Below are 18,363 nucleotides of genomic sequence, written 5' to 3' on the forward strand. Positions count from 1 at the left end.
CTTGAGCAGACTCTCCCTGCAGGGGTATGGTTGAGACAGAGGAGAGGTTGTAGGCTGACTTTAATTGTTTCAGTTTTCCATCCCTGGAGTCTGAATTCCTTGACGGAAGGATTCCACCTGAGCTGGGCCCCACCCCTCTCTTGGGAAAGGCACAGTCTCCAGGGAATTACCTCTTTTTACCTGACCAGCCTCTTTGTCTCTCAGACAAGCTTAATTCCACCCCTGACTGGGGCAGTAGGAATCTGAGAAGGCCTGCAGTTGTAAAAAAAAAAAAAAAAAAAATCCTTTTCAGAGCAGGACACTTGGCTTCTTAATCAAGAGTTTAAGTTGGTACCTTGCTCTTTGTATCTCTAGGTCCTATGTGCCCCCTCTTTTTTTTCAGGTCCAGACCTTGTCAAGTATTTTATGCTGTCTGATCCAAAAAGACCTCTGTTGTTTTCTTTTCTTTTTCAGTCAACCCTGCCCCCTCTTTGTTGGGGCAAAAACCAGTAACTTTAGGTTTTATTTGAGGTTTAGCTGAGCTGGGGGCCTATTTTTAGTAGTCAGAATTTGTTAATTAATTCCACAATTGGAGCTTGGTTGCACTCAGCCCCTTGCTATTAGTAAAGTCTCTTTCCTTTCCCCCTGGAAACTAGCCTGTGGGGGAGAGGTGCTGGCTCTCTGGCTTGAGGGATTCACGATTCTGGGTGGGATCACAGCTGCTCCAGTTAGTCCACACTGGTGTTCGCTGAACAGACTGTCTTACTGGCCTGGAGCACAGTTCTAGGAGAGGGACAGCAGCAAGAGACCTGAGCTCAAGAACTTCCTGCCCATGAGTTTTCTGGGCCCACGACTTCACTCCTTTTGGAATACCCTTCTGGGAATGGTATTTTCATAGCTGGTCCTGGGCCATCCTCCCTGTAGGTGGCTCTCAGAAAGCCATAAGCATGGCTATCTTTCATGCTGGGCCTTCTGGGAAGACTTTTCCCTGCAGTTTCACCTGCCACACAGTCATCAGGCTCTGTTGCCCACAGTTGCCGAGACTTCTGGCTCTTGGGGTCTTGGGTTTCTGCCCAGGCAAATGGGAAGTTTTCCCCAACAGGAGAGCCAATCTTGGAGTATTGAGTGGCATAAGCCTCGAGCAGGAGCCTGGAAATTCAGACTCTAAGGAAGAGTTGTTGAATACCCCACCACTATATTCCCCTGTTCTAAGAACTTGGAAAGAAGCAGACAATGTTTAGCATTTTGATATATATGGCATACTAGTGGACCGTTATGAAGATTAATCGAAGTCAAGGACTTTCACTCTAGTGGTCCACATACACACACACACACACACACACACACTCACTCACACACACACTTTTGCATACAATTTTTGGGCATTTATTGCTTCAGTCCAGTGATTCTTCTGCAACCTCACACTGCTTCCTTCAGAGGGGTGGAAACATAAGCTAGTTAATCTGTTTTTTAGGCAGATGCTTCCCTGTAGAAAAGAAAAATCTTATTAAAGTACATATATAGACCAGTTACATGTACTTATGAAAACAACAAACTTGTGGGGAACATGCAGAATAAGTAAAAAGGTAAGACATATCAAATTCGTAAAAGCCATTGATTGACACCAATTGTTTATATATCTGCATAGGTCAGAGGACTTTGCTCTTCTTTTCCATGGAGAGCGGGGACATTAAACAGTGGCCTTTGCTTTGAGGGCAATTGCAGGATCAGTGCTCTGTTTGTTTTGGCCTTAAGAACACTGGACTTTGCTCAACTTAACCAGCTACCTCTTATGGGCCCACCTAAAGGTCTCAGAACCTGGCTTCTCTTGGTGACAAATAATGGGCTGTGAAATACTACATAACCTGGGAAGAAAAGATAAGTGACACTTTCAAAGAAATTGTTTAAAGAAAGAGTATGGATGGTGATGAGAACCCAGGATATTGAGTCCAGAGACTGAGTATCTAGTTTTGCCTGCCCTACTGGGCAGCACTCCAGCTATATCCACTGGCTGATTTTCCCTTCTGTAAACTGAGATGGCTGCTCTAGATGATCTCTCACTTTGTATTTTGCTGAAGGACCCACTGGTAATGGAGGGAACCCTAAACAAATCACATGGAGTCAACTTCATTAATTTTCTGAGCATGATTTGGCATTTTAGCCCATGCTAAGTGTTCCGTAATAGCATGGCAGTCATTAAGCCCATCCACTGGCAACCACTGCACATCAGACAGGCCCAGTACTTTAAAAGCAATGTGGGAAATCTTCATAACAACCTTGCAAGGTAGGTATTGTATTCCTAGGACTGACGTGAAAGGGAAGTTATGACGAGATAAGTAATATGTCTAGCATCATGCAACTTCTAAGCAGTCCAGGATTCAAACCCAAGAGCCTCCAAATCCAGTTCTACACCCACTTTAATATCCCACAGATTGTACCTGACAGTACCCAGCTGCTGTCCTCAAGTATAGGCAGGTGAATAGAAGGTGTGCACAGGAGGGCAAACGCTGCTGGGATCTGTTACATTCTTTACAGCTCACCTTCTAGGAGCTAGTGGTGCACACACTTGCAGGCTCACTGGTACGGTGGGATCTGAGGTGGCTATGCACACAGGACCTGAAGGAGGAAGGATATTAGCAACGACAAAAATAAAAATAAGAAGGAGACAGTAATTTGCTGGCTACTGTTCTTGGTGACTTACCTTAATAACTAATTTAGTTCTCACAATAACCCTATGAAGTAGACATTTGCAGATGGGGAAACTGAGGCAATGAGCTGGTTAAGAAAATTGTCTAATTCACACGGCTTTAAATGGTTTTGTTTTGAGCACAAATTTGCCAAACTGAAAGTCTTAATGGATAGAAGTGAATGGGCAAATCACTCTTGGTTTAATGATGCCCGAAGTCAAGCCATGTTCTCCTCCTACCCTGACATTTGCAGTTGTGATCACCTTCCACTTTTACCGAGTGCCACTTGCACCAGCACCACATTCCTGCCCTGCAGTGTTCAGACAGCTTCCAAACTCAGACTTGTGACTAAACTCTACTTCCGGGGATGAATACCCCTGAGATTCTCCTTTTCCTCCAAAATCCAGACTCCTTGAGATCCTGGGACCCTGACCCACTTTATACTATGCTCTAAGAATGCCCTAGCCTTCACTGTCCTGACTTTGTGAACTGGGAGAAGCCATTGTCAGAGGTCCTTGGATTGAGGGACTGAATCAGCAGCTGCAGTAGATGTTGCCAACCTCACAATTCTGCCTACCAGCCCTACCATGGAGCACTAAACTGTTGCCCTGTCACTGACCTCTAAATTTCCATTCTTGCCCAGCTTGTCCCAGTGTCCTGCACACAGTGTGCCAGAGAAGTACCAGCCTATCCTGAATGTCTGCCTTTGATCAGGGACTTTTGTCCCTCTACACTCAACTCCCTTTCCAGCCGTGGGCCTGGGGATCAGATACCACATGATTAGGTTGAACATTATACTGATAAGGAGGGGATTTCCGTAGCAGGTTCTTTTGCTTGCAGAATGGATACTTCTGGTTTCTGAAATCAAGGACAAACAGACCTAGTTTCTCCCAGTTAATTATAGAAGAGTGACTGAGTTGAGGAAAAGAAGCCCAGAACTTCATAACATTCAAGAAAGCTAAACATCTCTTTTCAGTTATTCCCTCATTCTGCACAAAAATCCTACATAACTTCTCCATGTGGGCTGTGGAGAAAGAGACTAAATGGCTTCCCTTTCCTGTTCATTTTCCTTTACCCTTGCTTTTCCATACCCTCCTCTCTTTTTTCCCATTTTATTTCTTGTCTTTTAAAAAATGTGCATTTGCTCTTCTCCTTTCCTTTCCTTGAGGTGGCTGGGTAGTGCAGCCTGAGAGACTGGAGCCAAATAGGCAGCTAGAGGGTCAAGAGATTGGTCACATACAGGGAAAATGGGCAAAGAGTTAAAAATACTGACACTATTGGGACCCAGGTTCTCACTGCCAGAGAAGCAGAGAAAGGAGCTCCACATATGGAGAGGAAGAAAACTAATATATATGCTGTAGTTCAATTAGAATTGGGGGGATAAGTGTAACTCATGATTTCCAATTGGATAGATGACAGATAGCATTTTAGTTTCCTTGTTGCTAAAGTAAATACCATGCAACAGTTGACTTAAACAATGTGAATTTATCGACTCACTATTTTGAGGCTAGGAAAAGTCCAAATCAAGATACAGTCAAAATGATGCTTTCTTCACTTAGGATGGGCATTCTGAGGCTGGCTGCTGCAACCCTTGGCCCTTGGCTTCTCTGTCACAGAGCAATCCACCAGGCAGCATCTCCTGGTCTCTCCCCTCTGTTCTGGGTTCCTTTGACTTTAATCTTCTGGCTACTCCCTCTAGACTTTTTTCTCTCTGCATGACTTTCCTTTAGTAATAGAATTCAGACCCATCCTGGGCCACATCTTGTCTGAAATAACCTAATCCAAAGGTCTTATTTACAGGAATTCATATCCACAGGAATGTATTAAGTTTAACAACATGTTTTTCTGGGGTCCATAGCTCCAAACCAACAAAGATAGATGATAGATAGATAAACAGATATGGAAATAGATAAAGATGTGTGTGTGTGTGATTTTTTCCCCTAGCACTGTTTGTTAAAAGGCCTGTGTAGTATTACTCTCTGATAGTGGTGACTCCAATGAACACCTGCCTACTGAAAGATCTTAAGGAAATGACTGATTCCAGTGGCTCTAAGACAAACCTGAACATCTTCTTTTGTCACAAAGTGAAGGAAGTGCTCAAGATAGGCAACAAGCTAAGCATCAAAATAAATAATGACAGTAATGAATTATAATCCATTGAATACAACAGGAACCCACAAGGGCATGCTAATATAAACAAATAAAAGGAAAAATAAGTAAATGAGAAATAGAAACTCTTCCTTATTTTAGAATGCCAATTGATGAATGCAGAAGGAATGATATAATCATAAAATCACCATTTGGCAAGCAACATAGAAAATTCAGAAAAGAATCATCAATGGATGCTAAAATTAGTTGGTGAATGTTTGGTGAGGAATGATATAGTAAGTAGTCTCAAAGTAGCCCCTCACAAACTACTTAATAATTACAAATAGAAGATAGTACATTTACAGTGGAACTGTCTATCAGGCACCAAGCAAACAGATTTAACAGCACCAATAATTGGACAAACTGATATTATGCATATGATAATATGATACACTGAGAAGAACACAGTATCACTTTTGTGATATTCTTCCCCAAAATGGACAACTTGGATCTAATCACAATGTAACATCAGACGTATCCAAATTGAAGGATGGTCTATGAAAAACTATCTTATGTGCTCCCCAAATGCCAAGATAACTAGCAAAGTCATCCTTTTCAAAGGTCCAAAAAACAGTTAAAAGGTTGCAATAACTAAGTGAGCACCAAATCAAGAAAATGCAACTTAAAAACAGGAGGAAAATCTCATGGCACCCTTGTGCTGCCCCCTTCCCAATTCCTCCCTGGCTTGGTGTGGAACTAGCCTAGTGTTCTGTGTTGGTCCCTGTTCCTGTTCCTCAGGGAGCAGAGTAACACCTATGTGCATACCGAGGTGCATGTGTGTCTATCTGGCGTGCAGCCTGGTGTGTACATATTGGGGTGGACATATGTGTACCATGGGTCAGTCTAGCTGGTGGCAGCCTGAAGGACTGAAGCAGCATATTTACCTCTGGCTTGCTATCCCAGCATGGCATTCCTGCATTCACCCTGAATGCAGATGCGGCTTGCAGAAAACTGAATCAGTGTAAGAAGCAATCAAGTTTTAGCCACCTGGGACAAAGGACTACCAACTTTAAGACATTCAGTAGAGCACCTGAGAGGAGGGCAAGGTCTGTTTCCTAGGGAGAAAAGAGCATTCAGAGCCCTATAAACATAGAATTCCTAAGGCCACTAGCTCATGCACAGGAGAAAACTCATGCTTATAAAAGACCTGCACTTTCACTTCAAGCTGATCTTCTTGATAGGAGGGCTAAGCGCTGAAGGAGAGTACCAGTCAACACACATCCTATTTGCAAAGACTGTGAAAGTTGTTCTTTAACTTTGTTTGTTTTTATTAGCTCCTAGCACTCAAGGAAATCTGGCATATCACTAGCTGGATACAAACTTGAAGAAAAGACAACTCAGGAACTACAGTCCAGAGTTAACACATTAAAATATTAAAATGCACTGTGTTTTGATCCCCAGCATCTCCACCAAAAAAAAAAAAAAATGCACTGTGTGCAACAAAAGTTTACAAGACAAATAAAAAAAGAGGAAATGGCTCATTCAAAGGAACAAGATAAAACACTAGAAACCATCAAAGAGAAGAAACAGATCTTGGGCATACCAAACAAAGACTATTAAAAAATTATCATAAATATGCTCAAGGGCTAAAGACTCAAGGGCTAAAGAAGAACACAAAGAAAGAACTAAAGGATATGAGAAAAATTATGTGTGAATGAAATGAGAATCTTGATAAAGAGATAGGAATTATAAAAAAGAAATGAAGAAATACTGGAGTTAAAGTCCACAATGACTGAAGAAAACATCCCTAAAAGAGTAAAACAGCGTATTGAAGCTGGCAGAAGAAAAAATAAGTGAACTCTAAGATAAGACAATTGAAATTATTTGGGCTGAGGAGAAAAAAGAAAAGTGGACAGAGCCCAAGACACTATCAAGCGTACCAAAATATGCACCATAGGAGTCCCAGAAGAAGAGGAAAAAGAGAAAGGACAGAAGGAATATTCAAAGAAATAATGGTAGAAAACATCCCAAATTTAATGAAAGATGTGAATGTATACTTTCAAGAGTCTCAATAACCCCCAAGCAGGATACATTTAAAGAGGTCCATGCCCAGACATATTTAATCTAATGATTAATGCCAAAAGCAAAGATAAAATCCTGAAAGCTTCAGGAGAGAAGCAGCATATCATGTGCAAGGGAGATGAAGTGCTGATTTTTCATTAAACAGAAGGGAAGGAATAAGGCAGTGGGGTGAAATATTTATAAAGTACTGAAAGAAATACAATTGCCAGCCAAGAATTTTATACCTGGTGAAACTGTTTTACAAAAATGGGGAAAAAATTAAGACATTCCCTGATAAACAAAAGCTCAGGAACTCCCCACCACTTGACCTGCCCTATAAGCAATGATAATGGGAGCTCTTCAGATTGAAAGGAAAATACTGTAATGGCATAAAGAAATAAAGATCTCTGGTAAAGGTAACCACATGGGCAATTATGAATGCTAGTATTATTGTGTTGTGTTTTTGGTGGATAACTGCACTTTTTACTTCTTACAGAATCTAAAAGGCAAGTACATAAAAGTGTAATGATAAGTCTATGGTTTGCAATATACTATATATGATGATATAATTAATGACAAGACAAACAAAAAGGTGGAGAAATGGATAGTTACGGGAATAAGATTTGATATGCTATTGCATTTAAATTGGTATCAAATCAAATAAGATTGTTATAGATTTAGGGTGTTAAATTTAAACCCCATGGTAACCACAAAGAAAAATCTGAAAAATGTATGTGAAGGAAATGAGAAGGAAACTCAAAATAGTTTACTACAAAAGATCAAATAAATATGAAAGTAGGCAGTAGTGGAAGAATTGAGGGACAAAAAGGTATAACCCTTAAGTAAACCAAATAGCAAAATGGCAGAAGAGAGTCCTGCAGTATCAGTTTAAATGTAAATTCTCCAGTCAAAAGGCAGAGATTGGCAAAGTGATTAAAAAAAAGAGCATGGCCCAACTATATACTGTCTCCAAGAGGCTCAACTTAAATTCAAAGACAAAATTTGGTTGAAAGTGAAAGGACGGAAAATATTTCATGCATAGAACAGCCAAAAAAAAAGCTAGGGTAGCTACACTAATATCAGATAAAGTAGGCTTTAAGTAAAAAATTGTTATAAGGGACAAGGAAGGGCATTATATACTGGTAAAGGGTAAATTCAACAGGAAGATACAATTATAAATATATATGCATCTAACAGCAGAAACCCAAAATATATGAAGTGATATTGACAGATCTGAAGGGAGAAGTAGATGGTTTTACCTTCAAGAGTAGGAGACTTTACTCTATCATCTCCAATAATGGATAGAACATTGAAATGCAAGATCAATAAGAAAATAGAAGATTTGAACATATTCTAAACCAACCAGACCTGCAGATGAATGTAGACCACTTCCCTCAACAACAACAAAACACACATTGTCCTCGATGCACCTGGATCCTTCTCCAGGATAGAGTATTTGCTAGGTCACAAAATAAGTTTCAATAAATATAAAAATATTGAAATATAATACAAAATATCTTCTTTAACCACAATGGGATGAAGCTAGAAATCAATAACTGAAAGAAGTGGAAGATTCACAGATATGTGGAAATCACATAAAACAGTCTTAAACAACCAAGGGGTTAAAGAAGAACTCAGAAGGGAAATTACGAAATATGTTGACGTGAATGAAAACAAAAACACAACTTACCAAAACTTAGGGCATGCAGAAAAGGCAGTGCTGAGAGGGAAATTTATAGCTCCAAATGCCTACATTAAAAAAGAAGAAAGATTTCAAATCAGTGACCTCACACTTCACACCTGAAGGAATGAGATAAAGAAGAGCAAGCTAAACCCAAAGTGATCAGAAGGAAGGAAATGACAAATATTAAAGCACCGATAAATGAAATAGTGAATCAAAAAACAGTAGAGAGAATTAACAAAACCAGAAGTTGGTTCTTTAAAAATTTAATAAAATCTACAAGCCCTTAATTAAAGCTTGTAATAAAAAAACAATTTTAAAAATTCAATGGAAAAAGTACTTCAAATAATAAGAGAATTTAGTGAAGTGGCAGAATGAAATAAATCAGTCAAGAAGAAAACACCATTTGTGATAGCAGCAGCGGCAGCAACAATAATAGAAAACACTAAGGGATGGATGTAAAGAATGTGCAATGTCTCTGTTAGGAAAACCATAAAACATGGCTTAAAGACCCAAAGGTAAAATTTAACAAACAGAGGAAAAGACAGACTTATTTTTGGATATAAACACTCAGTATTATAAAGTTACTTAGATCTCCCTAAGTTAACTTATAAATTCCATATGATACTAGTAAAAATAATATCAAGTTTTTGTTTTTCTGGAGCAAGACAAACATGAAAAAAAAACAAACAAGCAAGAGTAAATGAGAAAGGATAGTCAGGAAAACCATGAAAAAGGAGAACAGTTTGCAGGAACAAACTTTATCAGATATTAAAGCATATTATAAAGCCTCAATAATTAAAACAGTATGATATTGAGGAATGAATAATCAGATCAACTAATGTGATAGAATGGGAAAATCTAGACACAGACCCAAGTATATATGAAAATTTAGTATGTAATAAAGATGGCATCAGATCAGTGGGGAAAGGGTGAAATTTTAAATAAATATTAACCAAAAAAAGATAAAACTGTACCAAAATATTGTGAATGTAATTGACAGCACTGAAATAAATAGTTGAATGTAGTTAAAAAGGGGAAATTTTAGGTTATATATGTGGTTCTAGAATAAAATTTTTTAAAAATCCATGGAATTGCACAACACAATGAGCCCTAAGTTAAATAAATGAGAGTCTGGTGTTTTATGCATTATTGTTTTGCAACCCACAACTTCTCTAATAGAAGAAAGAAAGGGCGGGGGGAGAAAGAAAGAAAGAGAGAGAGAGAGAGAGAGAGGGAAGGAGGGAGAGAAGGAGAGAGAGAGAGAGAGAGAGCAGTTGTAGGAATGAAGAAGAGTGGTTCTTTGGGATAGACAGTAAAACAGAGCCCGGATTTAATATTAGGTAATGTTTCTGGTATAACACTAGCCTATGCCCACCTGTTCTTTAATCTGGCTCCCCATGAAGCTGCAGTGTAAATGAAAGAAATGTACCACTAATGGTACGATATTGGCACAAGAGCTCTGCTATAGAGAACTTCCCTGAAAGAACTGGTGAAGAGTGGAAGGAGTTTCCATACTGGGGGTGTGGAAAGGAGACCCCCGAGGTCGATGGACTGGACAAGCCCTGTTTGGGCAGAGCCACTGACAGTGAGCAGAGCAAGACACTGACAAACAGTGGACACAAGAAAAGAATAAATAAAAAGCTCAAGACATCAGTTGTGATTTTGTATAACAATTTCCCATGTCCAGAGATGGTTAAAGAAACTAAATTAAGGAAGAGAATTGCAGAAATAGCTTGGATTTTCAAAAGATTCTAGAAACAGCATGAGTTTTCATCAAGTCAGGACACTGAGCTTTGGGATACTGTAATACACATGGCCAAATTGTGCTCTCTCATACTAGAGCCTAAAGGGCAGAAAAATAACATGTTAACAACATTTTTATTTTTATTTTATTTTCACTTTTATTCAAGTGTTAACACACAAACACATTGACATTCTCTCCTGAAAATGTAGTTCATGATGTCTGTTTTTTGGGGTTCAGCCATTCTCTTCAAATTTAGGATCTATTGGAGGTTTTCGATTGCATTTTGGAAGGAAGGCCTCAGTGAATTTGTGGTGGTGGTATTTTGTTTTGTAAGCTTTGGGCTTCTCCCAAGTCTAACTTCTGTTTGAAGACAGTTTGTATAATTATATACTTCAGAGTTTAAGAAGATTTGCCCATTACTGCCCAATGCCAGTACTGAAAAATTCTTCCTAGCTCAGCTTCTAATAACTGTTTCTCCTAGCTTTAAAGTGACCTGTCCTAATGCCAGCAGGATAAAAATAATAATAAAATTGGGTACATTTCTCACATTGAACACACACCAGGATTAATTCCAAACGGAACAGAGGTATAAATGTATAAAATTAATTCATATAAATGCTATAAGAAAACATGGGTGAATTCCTTTCATTTACTGGGAGTGGGGAATCCAGAAGCAATAAAGCAAAAGTTAATAAAATAAGTTATGTAAAAATAAGAAAATGTTTGCATGGCAAAACAGTAAAGAACACCATAAGTAAAATCAAAATACAAATGACAAATGTGGAAAGATAGTTGCAACTTAATATCACAAAGAAATGTTTAATATCTCTAATATCTAATGTATAAGGAGCTTTTAAAATTTAAGACAAAAAGACTGCAACCTAATAGAAAAATGGGCGATTAAATTAACAGGAAAAAATGCAATTGGCTCTTAAACAGATGGAAAAACAATAGAAGAACTGCAAATTAAAACTATACTGAGATGTCATTTCCTTAAATTGGCAAAAACCACAAAAATTTGGAACATCCACCTCTGGGAGGCTGTGAGATATAAGCACATTCCTACATTGCTCACGAGAGTACCCAATGCAGTACCCTATGAAGGGAAATTCAGCAATATCTAGCAAAATTACATATGCATTTACCATTTGATTCAGCAGTTCTGCTTTCAGTAATTTAGCCCAATAAGCTTTGGTAATAACATAAAGTTCTTCATTGTGGCATTATTTATCATAGCAAAAAAAAAAAAAGTCAGAAAGGCCATCAATGGTTGAATAAATAGTTCTATTTCCAGACAATGGAGTACTATGTCTCTTTAAAAGGAATGAGTCAGGGTGGTATACCGGTGGCTCAGTGGCGGAATTCTTACCTGCTGTGCTGCAGACCCAGGTTCGATTCCTGGAACCTGGCAATGTAAAAAAAAAGAATGAGACATATCTTTATATACTGATGTGGAATAACCTCACAGATCTATTAAGTGAAAAAGCAGTTGAGAATCCTCCTGTACTTTAGTGTGGACACTAAATGAATATTTTTATTCAATCAACTGTACATAGTTTTCACTTCATATTATTAGCCCAGTATCAAGTTAAAGAACATGCTTAGGTAACTATTGATAATCAATTCCTGAATTGGCTGGACCCGAAAATCCTATTGCAGATCTTTAATGCTCAGAGTTGGGCATACAGGGTTAAAAAATTAAATATATTCTGTTCTTACCTTGGTATGCCTCACCTTACGCAATCAACCTAATGTCTCTTTTAGGTCTTTTGCGTTTCCATATAAACTTTAGAATAATGTTGTCAATGTCCTCCAAGAAGATAAAATGCTTCTTGGGAGTGCATTGAATTTGTAAATCAGCTTCAGGAGTATTAACATCTTTGCAATATTCTTTCTTCCTTTCCATGTTCCGAGTTTAGCTCTCTAACTTAGTGAGTGAAACTTTATAGAGTCTCAGATAGAGCCATCAGTATACTTTAAGGTTTATACTTTAAGGTTTACAGGAATTCTATTGGTTGGGGCTTGGCATATCATGGCAATTAGCACTTCCTAGCTGAAGCTTCTATTAAAGTAACCTCCAGAATAGCCTCTCGACTCTATTTGAAACCTCTTAGCTGCTAATACCTTATTTCACTATTTCCTTTCCTCCTTTTGGTCAGGTAGGCATTGTTGGTCCCACAGTGCTAACGCCAGGCTCATCCCTGAATGTCATGTCCTATGAACAAGGGAGGGTAATGATTATACTTGAAGAGAGAGAGGCCAAATCTGAGCAACATAAGCAGTTCTCTGTAAGTAACTCTTAGGCATTACTGTAGGTAGGATTAGCTTCTCCATTACAGATATGTTTCATAAGAGAAAGCCTTAAGAGCAAGGGCTTGACCTATTAACTTGTGAGTTCCTAATGTTTCAAAGAGTATCAGGCATTTCCCAGGTGGGAAAGTTTAATAGTTCCATATCTTTTCTCCAGTTCCTCAAGGAACTTTGCCAATACTTTTTTTTTTCAGTGCTTTTTATTGCCAATACTTTTCAATTATCTGCCTAACATTCTAGAATATATTTGGCTATTATGTTAAAGCTATACTGAGTTGTAAGAACTCATCCCCAATTCTAGGTTCGATGTGTTTAACTGAACTGGCCAGACAGGTTGAGTTAGATTGTGTGCTACAGAGAATTTAGGTTTGGGACAAAATAAACCTCTTTTCCTTTGGTCTCATATAGTAGGTGAAGTTCTAAAATTCAGACAATATCAGTCTATCAGCCTTTACCCTGTATTCCGATTTACCTTAGTCCCAACCAGGTTTGTTCACTCTTACCTCTAATTGAAGACCATGGCTTCTTTAACAGCTGCTGTATGTAGCAATGCTGACTGTCAGAGCTGCAGATCTCCAGCTCTGAGTCTTAGGAGTCACACAGGTACCCAAAATTCCGGGAAAGTACCAGGCTATAGACATAACAGCACAGCATCTCAGAATTTAGAAATAACACTTAAAGTTCAGGAATAAATGTGACTGCTATAAGAGCTTACAATCCAGGCCCCAATTTTCTAAGTATTTTCTAACAGAGACCCTACAATATTTGTCCTTCTGTGTTTCTGGCTTATTTTACTCAACATAATGTCCTCATGATTCATCTGCCTTGTTGTGTGTCTCATGACTTCATTCCTTCCTGCAGCCACACAATATTCCATCATCTGTATACACAACACAGTTCACCCTTCTGCTTCTCAGTCAATGTACCCTTCGGCCACCTCCATCTATTAGGTGTCATGAGTAATGTCACCATAGACATTAATGTACAAATATCTAGTTGAGTCCCTGCTTCCAGTTCTTTTGAGTATATTCCCAGTAATGGGACTGCTTAATCACATGGTGACCCTATATTTAGCCTCCTGTGGATCTGCTACATTATCCTCCAGAGAGGTTGCCCCCTCCTGCTACTCTACCAGCATTGAATAGGTACACCTCTCCCTCCACATTTTCCTTAGCATTTGAATCTTTCTATTTTATTTGTTTTGAATCTGCAGATTTTGTTGAGATATATTCATACAGCATATATTTTATCCAAAATAAACAACTGATGTCTCACCATCTCCTCACTTAGTTGTACAATCATCATCGCTCTCAATTTTAGACAATTTTCATCATTCCAAAGAGAATAACAGATAGACACACCCAAACCAAAGAGAAAATCTAAAACTCCTCTTAACTCTTGTCCCCACCCCAATTATTTAACCCTAGTAGTGATGTATTCCTGTTAAATACAGACCATAACATGCAATAATTAGTTTTCCCATATACCCTTCTATTATTAACTCTTTGTACAAGTGTCATACTTTTGAAGTAGTTCATGCAAGAACTTATTTATATTTGTAGTACTAATTGGTAAGGTACATGGCTCGAAGCAATTCCTCTCAATCATGCTCACTTTCAATATGGCACTATTACTTATAAATCCACTAATGAACTACCATCACCTCTATCTACTCCCATATTTTTAAATTCAGTCTTGTTAACTAGTCTGTACATATTAAGTAATCATTCCTCCTTCTCTAGCTTCTGTCTATCTCTAGGTCCCTTATATTCTACATTTTAAGACTCTGAGATCATGTTTTTGAGAGGGTTCATTTTAGTGAAATCATACAGTTTCTATCCTTTTCTACCTGGTTTATTTCACTCAGCATTATGTCCTCAAGATTCATCCATGTTTTCATATGCTTCAGGACCTCATTTCATCTTACTACTGCATAATATTCCATTGTATATTTTTGTCCATCCACTCATCTGTTGATGGACACTTGAGTTATTTCCATCTTTTGGCAATTGTGAATAATGCCACTGTGGGCATCAGTGTGCAAATGTCTGTTCGTGACACTGCTTTCAACTCTTCTGGGAATATACCAAGTAGTGGTATTTCTGGGTCATAGAGCAACTGTGGTAGGTTCTAGTGTCAACTTGGCCAAATAATTATACCCCGTTGTCTGGTTAGGCAAGCACTGGCCTGGCCATTGCCACAAGGATATTTTGTAGTTGGCTGATAAACTGGAAGACGGGCGTAGTAAGTCATCAGTCAATTGACTGCATCTGTGCCTAATTACATCTGCGCTCAACTAAGGTGTGTCTCCCACAATGAGCTCATCCAAACAGTTGAAGGCTTTTAAGGAAGAAGAGAGATTTTCACCGCTTCTTCAGCCAGTGAGCCTTTCCTGTGGAGTTTGTCCAGACCCTTCGTCGGAGTCGCCAGCTTCACAGCCTGCCTTGCGGATTTTGGACCTTTCCATTCCCATGGTTGCACGAGACACCTTTTATAAATCTCAAATTTACAGATCTCTCCTGTTGGTTCTGTTTCTCTAGAGAACCCTAACACAGCAACTCAATATTTAGTTTTCTACTGTCTTCCACAGTAGCATAGCTGTACTAGGCTACTAGCAGTGCATAAGTGCCCCAATTTCTCCATATCCTCTCTGACATTGTAGTTTCCTATTTGTTTAATGGCAGCCATTCTTGTAGGTGTGAGATGATACCTCATTGTGCTTTTGATTTGCACTTCCCTTATAGCTAATGAGGATGAACATCTTTTCATGTGCTTTTTAGCCTTTTGTATTTCCTCTTTAGAAAAATGTCTATTCATATCTTTTGTCCATTTTAAAATTGGATTGTTTGTTCTTTTGTTGTTGAGTAGTATGATTTCTTTATACATACTGGATATAAAATCTTATCAGATATGTGATGTGTTAGTTTACAAGCTGCCAGAATGCAATATACCAGAAATGGAGTGGCTTTTAAAAAGGGAATTTGATAAGTGACAAGTTTACAGTTCTAAGCCTATAAAATTGTCCAAACTAAGGCATCCAGGAAAAGTTCCCTTAATTCAAGGAAGACCAATGTATCTGGAACACCTCTGTCAGCTGGGTAGTCACATATCTGGCATCTGCTCATCCCTTGCTCCTGAGTTCCATTGCTTTCAGCCTCTGTTCCCGCAGGGGTTCCTCACTTTACTTCTCCAGGGATGGCTCTCATCTCTTGGCTTCCCTTGGATCATTCCAGATTCTGGCTTGCTTAACATCTCATAGCGATGTCTACTGGGCTCCAAGCATCTGTGTCAGCTCTCTCTGTGTTGGCTTTGTTGTTTCTGTAGGCTGTATCATTTCTGACTCTCTCCAAAATGTTTCTCTTTTAAAGGATTCCAGTAAACTAATCAAGACCTACCTGGAAGAGGTGGAGTCACATCTCCATCTAATCAAAGGTCAACCCAAGATTGTTTGCGTCACATCTCCATGGAGATAATTGAATCAAAAGTTTCCAACCTACAATATGAATCAGGATTTGAAAAATATGGCTGCCTCCACAAGATTGAATCATGATTCAAACATGGCTTTTCTGGGGTACATAATACTTTCAAACCAGCACATAAAATATGTTTTCCCAATATTTTAGCCCATTGAGTTGGCTGCCTCTTCACCATTTTGACAAAGTCCTTTGAGGTACAGAAGCATTTGATTTTGAGGAGTTCCCATCTACCTATTTTTTTTTTTTTCATTGTTTGTGCTTTGGGTGTAAGTTCTAAGAAGCTACCTCCTATTACTATGTCTTGAAGATGTTTCCCTACATTTTCTTCCAGAAGCTCTTATATTTAGGTATTTGATCCACTTTGAGTTTATTTTTGTATAGGGTGTGAGGTAGGGGTCCTCTTTCCTTGTTTTGGCTATGGATATCCAGTTCTCCCAGCTCCATTTATTGAAAAGACTATTCCGTCCCAGTTCAGTGGTTTGGGGGGCTTTGTCAAAGTCAATTGATCATGGGTCTGGGGATCTATTTCCTTTAATAGGATTTTTGCATCTATGTTCATAAAGTATATTTTCTGATAATTTTCCTTTATCATGTTTGCCTTCTTGGTTTTTGCTCTCAAGATACACTGGCCTCTCACTCTCTGTAAGCTCAACTCTGTGAGTAAAATCATTGCCCTCCCCCCTACATGGGACATGACATCCAGGGATGAAATTCTCCCTGGCAGTGTGGGAGATGATTCCCAGGGATGAGTCTGTCCCTAGTACTGTGCGACCAACAATTCTATCCTGACCAAAAAAGGAAAAAGAAGTGTAACTAATAAAGTGTCAGTGGCTGAGAGAGTTCAAATAGAGTCAAGAGGCTACTCTGGCAGTCACTCTTATGCAAGCTTCAGTTAGACATTGCTACCTATCATAACTTGCCAAAACCCAACCAAAATCATTCCAGCCAATCCTAAAGAGCACCTAGGACAATATATAAGATTCTACAAAGGTTCCATGCACTAGGGTGACTTTCCAGAAACTTACAGCCTCTAGCTGGGTCCCTGGACCAGATAAGTCCTGAAACATTGAGGGCCCAGCCTCTCCAGAACAACAGATAGTTCCATCTCCCTACTCCATGTTATTGACAGCCCCTTCTAACCTGAAAAAGTTAGAATGGCCATAGCCCAAATACCCCTAAAGAGTGGGATAGAAAGATCAAAGATGATGGTGGAGTTATACAGAGAAGGTAGAATTTAACAAACAAATATGATTGCTGAATCATTATATTGATATTTCTTTTAGTCTCCAGTATCTTAGAGCAGCTAGAAGTAAAAACCTAAAATTGAGGAATTATAACCCATACCAAACTCTGAAATCTGTTCTACAACTAATTGCTGTGCTGTGCTTTGAAATTTATTGCTTTTGTCTTTCTTTGCTTTGTCTATATGTTATATTATACAATAAAAAAGTTAAAAGAACAAACAAACAAACCCAAGAATCTGTTCTCACAGTGATTTCATTAAAAGAAAGGACATTTTAACATGGAAATAGTGGGAAGGGCGTAATCTCAGAATAGAGATTAGATTAATTTTTCTTATTTTCAAATAATTTATTTAATAAAAGAAACACATGCTCATTGTAAAACGTTTGGAAAATTTGTTGTGAACAGGGTAAAAATTTTCCACCCCTATTCTCCCAAACTACAGATAACTACTGTTAAACATTTTAGCTATTTCTTTATAGTCTTTGTTCTATACATATATGTAAGCATTTCTAACTTATATATGACTTCTGTTCCATTTGGTCTTGTGAAAATAATATATTGATTGGAATTTAGATAAGATAAATACATAGATGAAACCAGAGACACTAATAAATTGAGCTCCCCCCAACCCAACCCAAAACAAAAAAGTACACTGGCCTCAAAAATTAATAAAGCGTGTCCCTTCTTCTAGTCCCTGGAAGAGTACAAGATTGTGCTAATGTGTGAGATTGGTATTTTTCTACTTAAATGTTTGGTACAATTAATCAGTCAAGCTATCTGCCACTGAAACATTCTTCATCAGAACAATATTTTTATGAATTTCCCTGCAAAGAAAATAGAGACCTTGAGATCCTCCCCTTGTTCGGGTACTCCAGAAAGAGGTATTTTCCTGTGGCATGTCCAAGTTTCCGAAAGGCCCCTGCCCTTGGTCCCACTGCTCTCTGTGCTCCCCTGGGGGCAGTGGCTGAGGGTGTCTGATGGGATGACATCAGTTCTCAGGCTGTCTTTGTGCATGTCCTGATGGCCAGGCTTTCAGCCAAGGGGGCCCTGGAGTCAGGCTGACAGCACTGGGAGGAGGGGAGAGGAAAG

The sequence above is a fragment of the Tamandua tetradactyla genome, chromosome 15, assembly GCF_023851605.1.
Source record: "Tamandua tetradactyla isolate mTamTet1 chromosome 15, mTamTet1.pri, whole genome shotgun sequence".
NCBI lineage: Eukaryota > Metazoa > Chordata > Mammalia > Pilosa > Myrmecophagidae > Tamandua > Tamandua tetradactyla.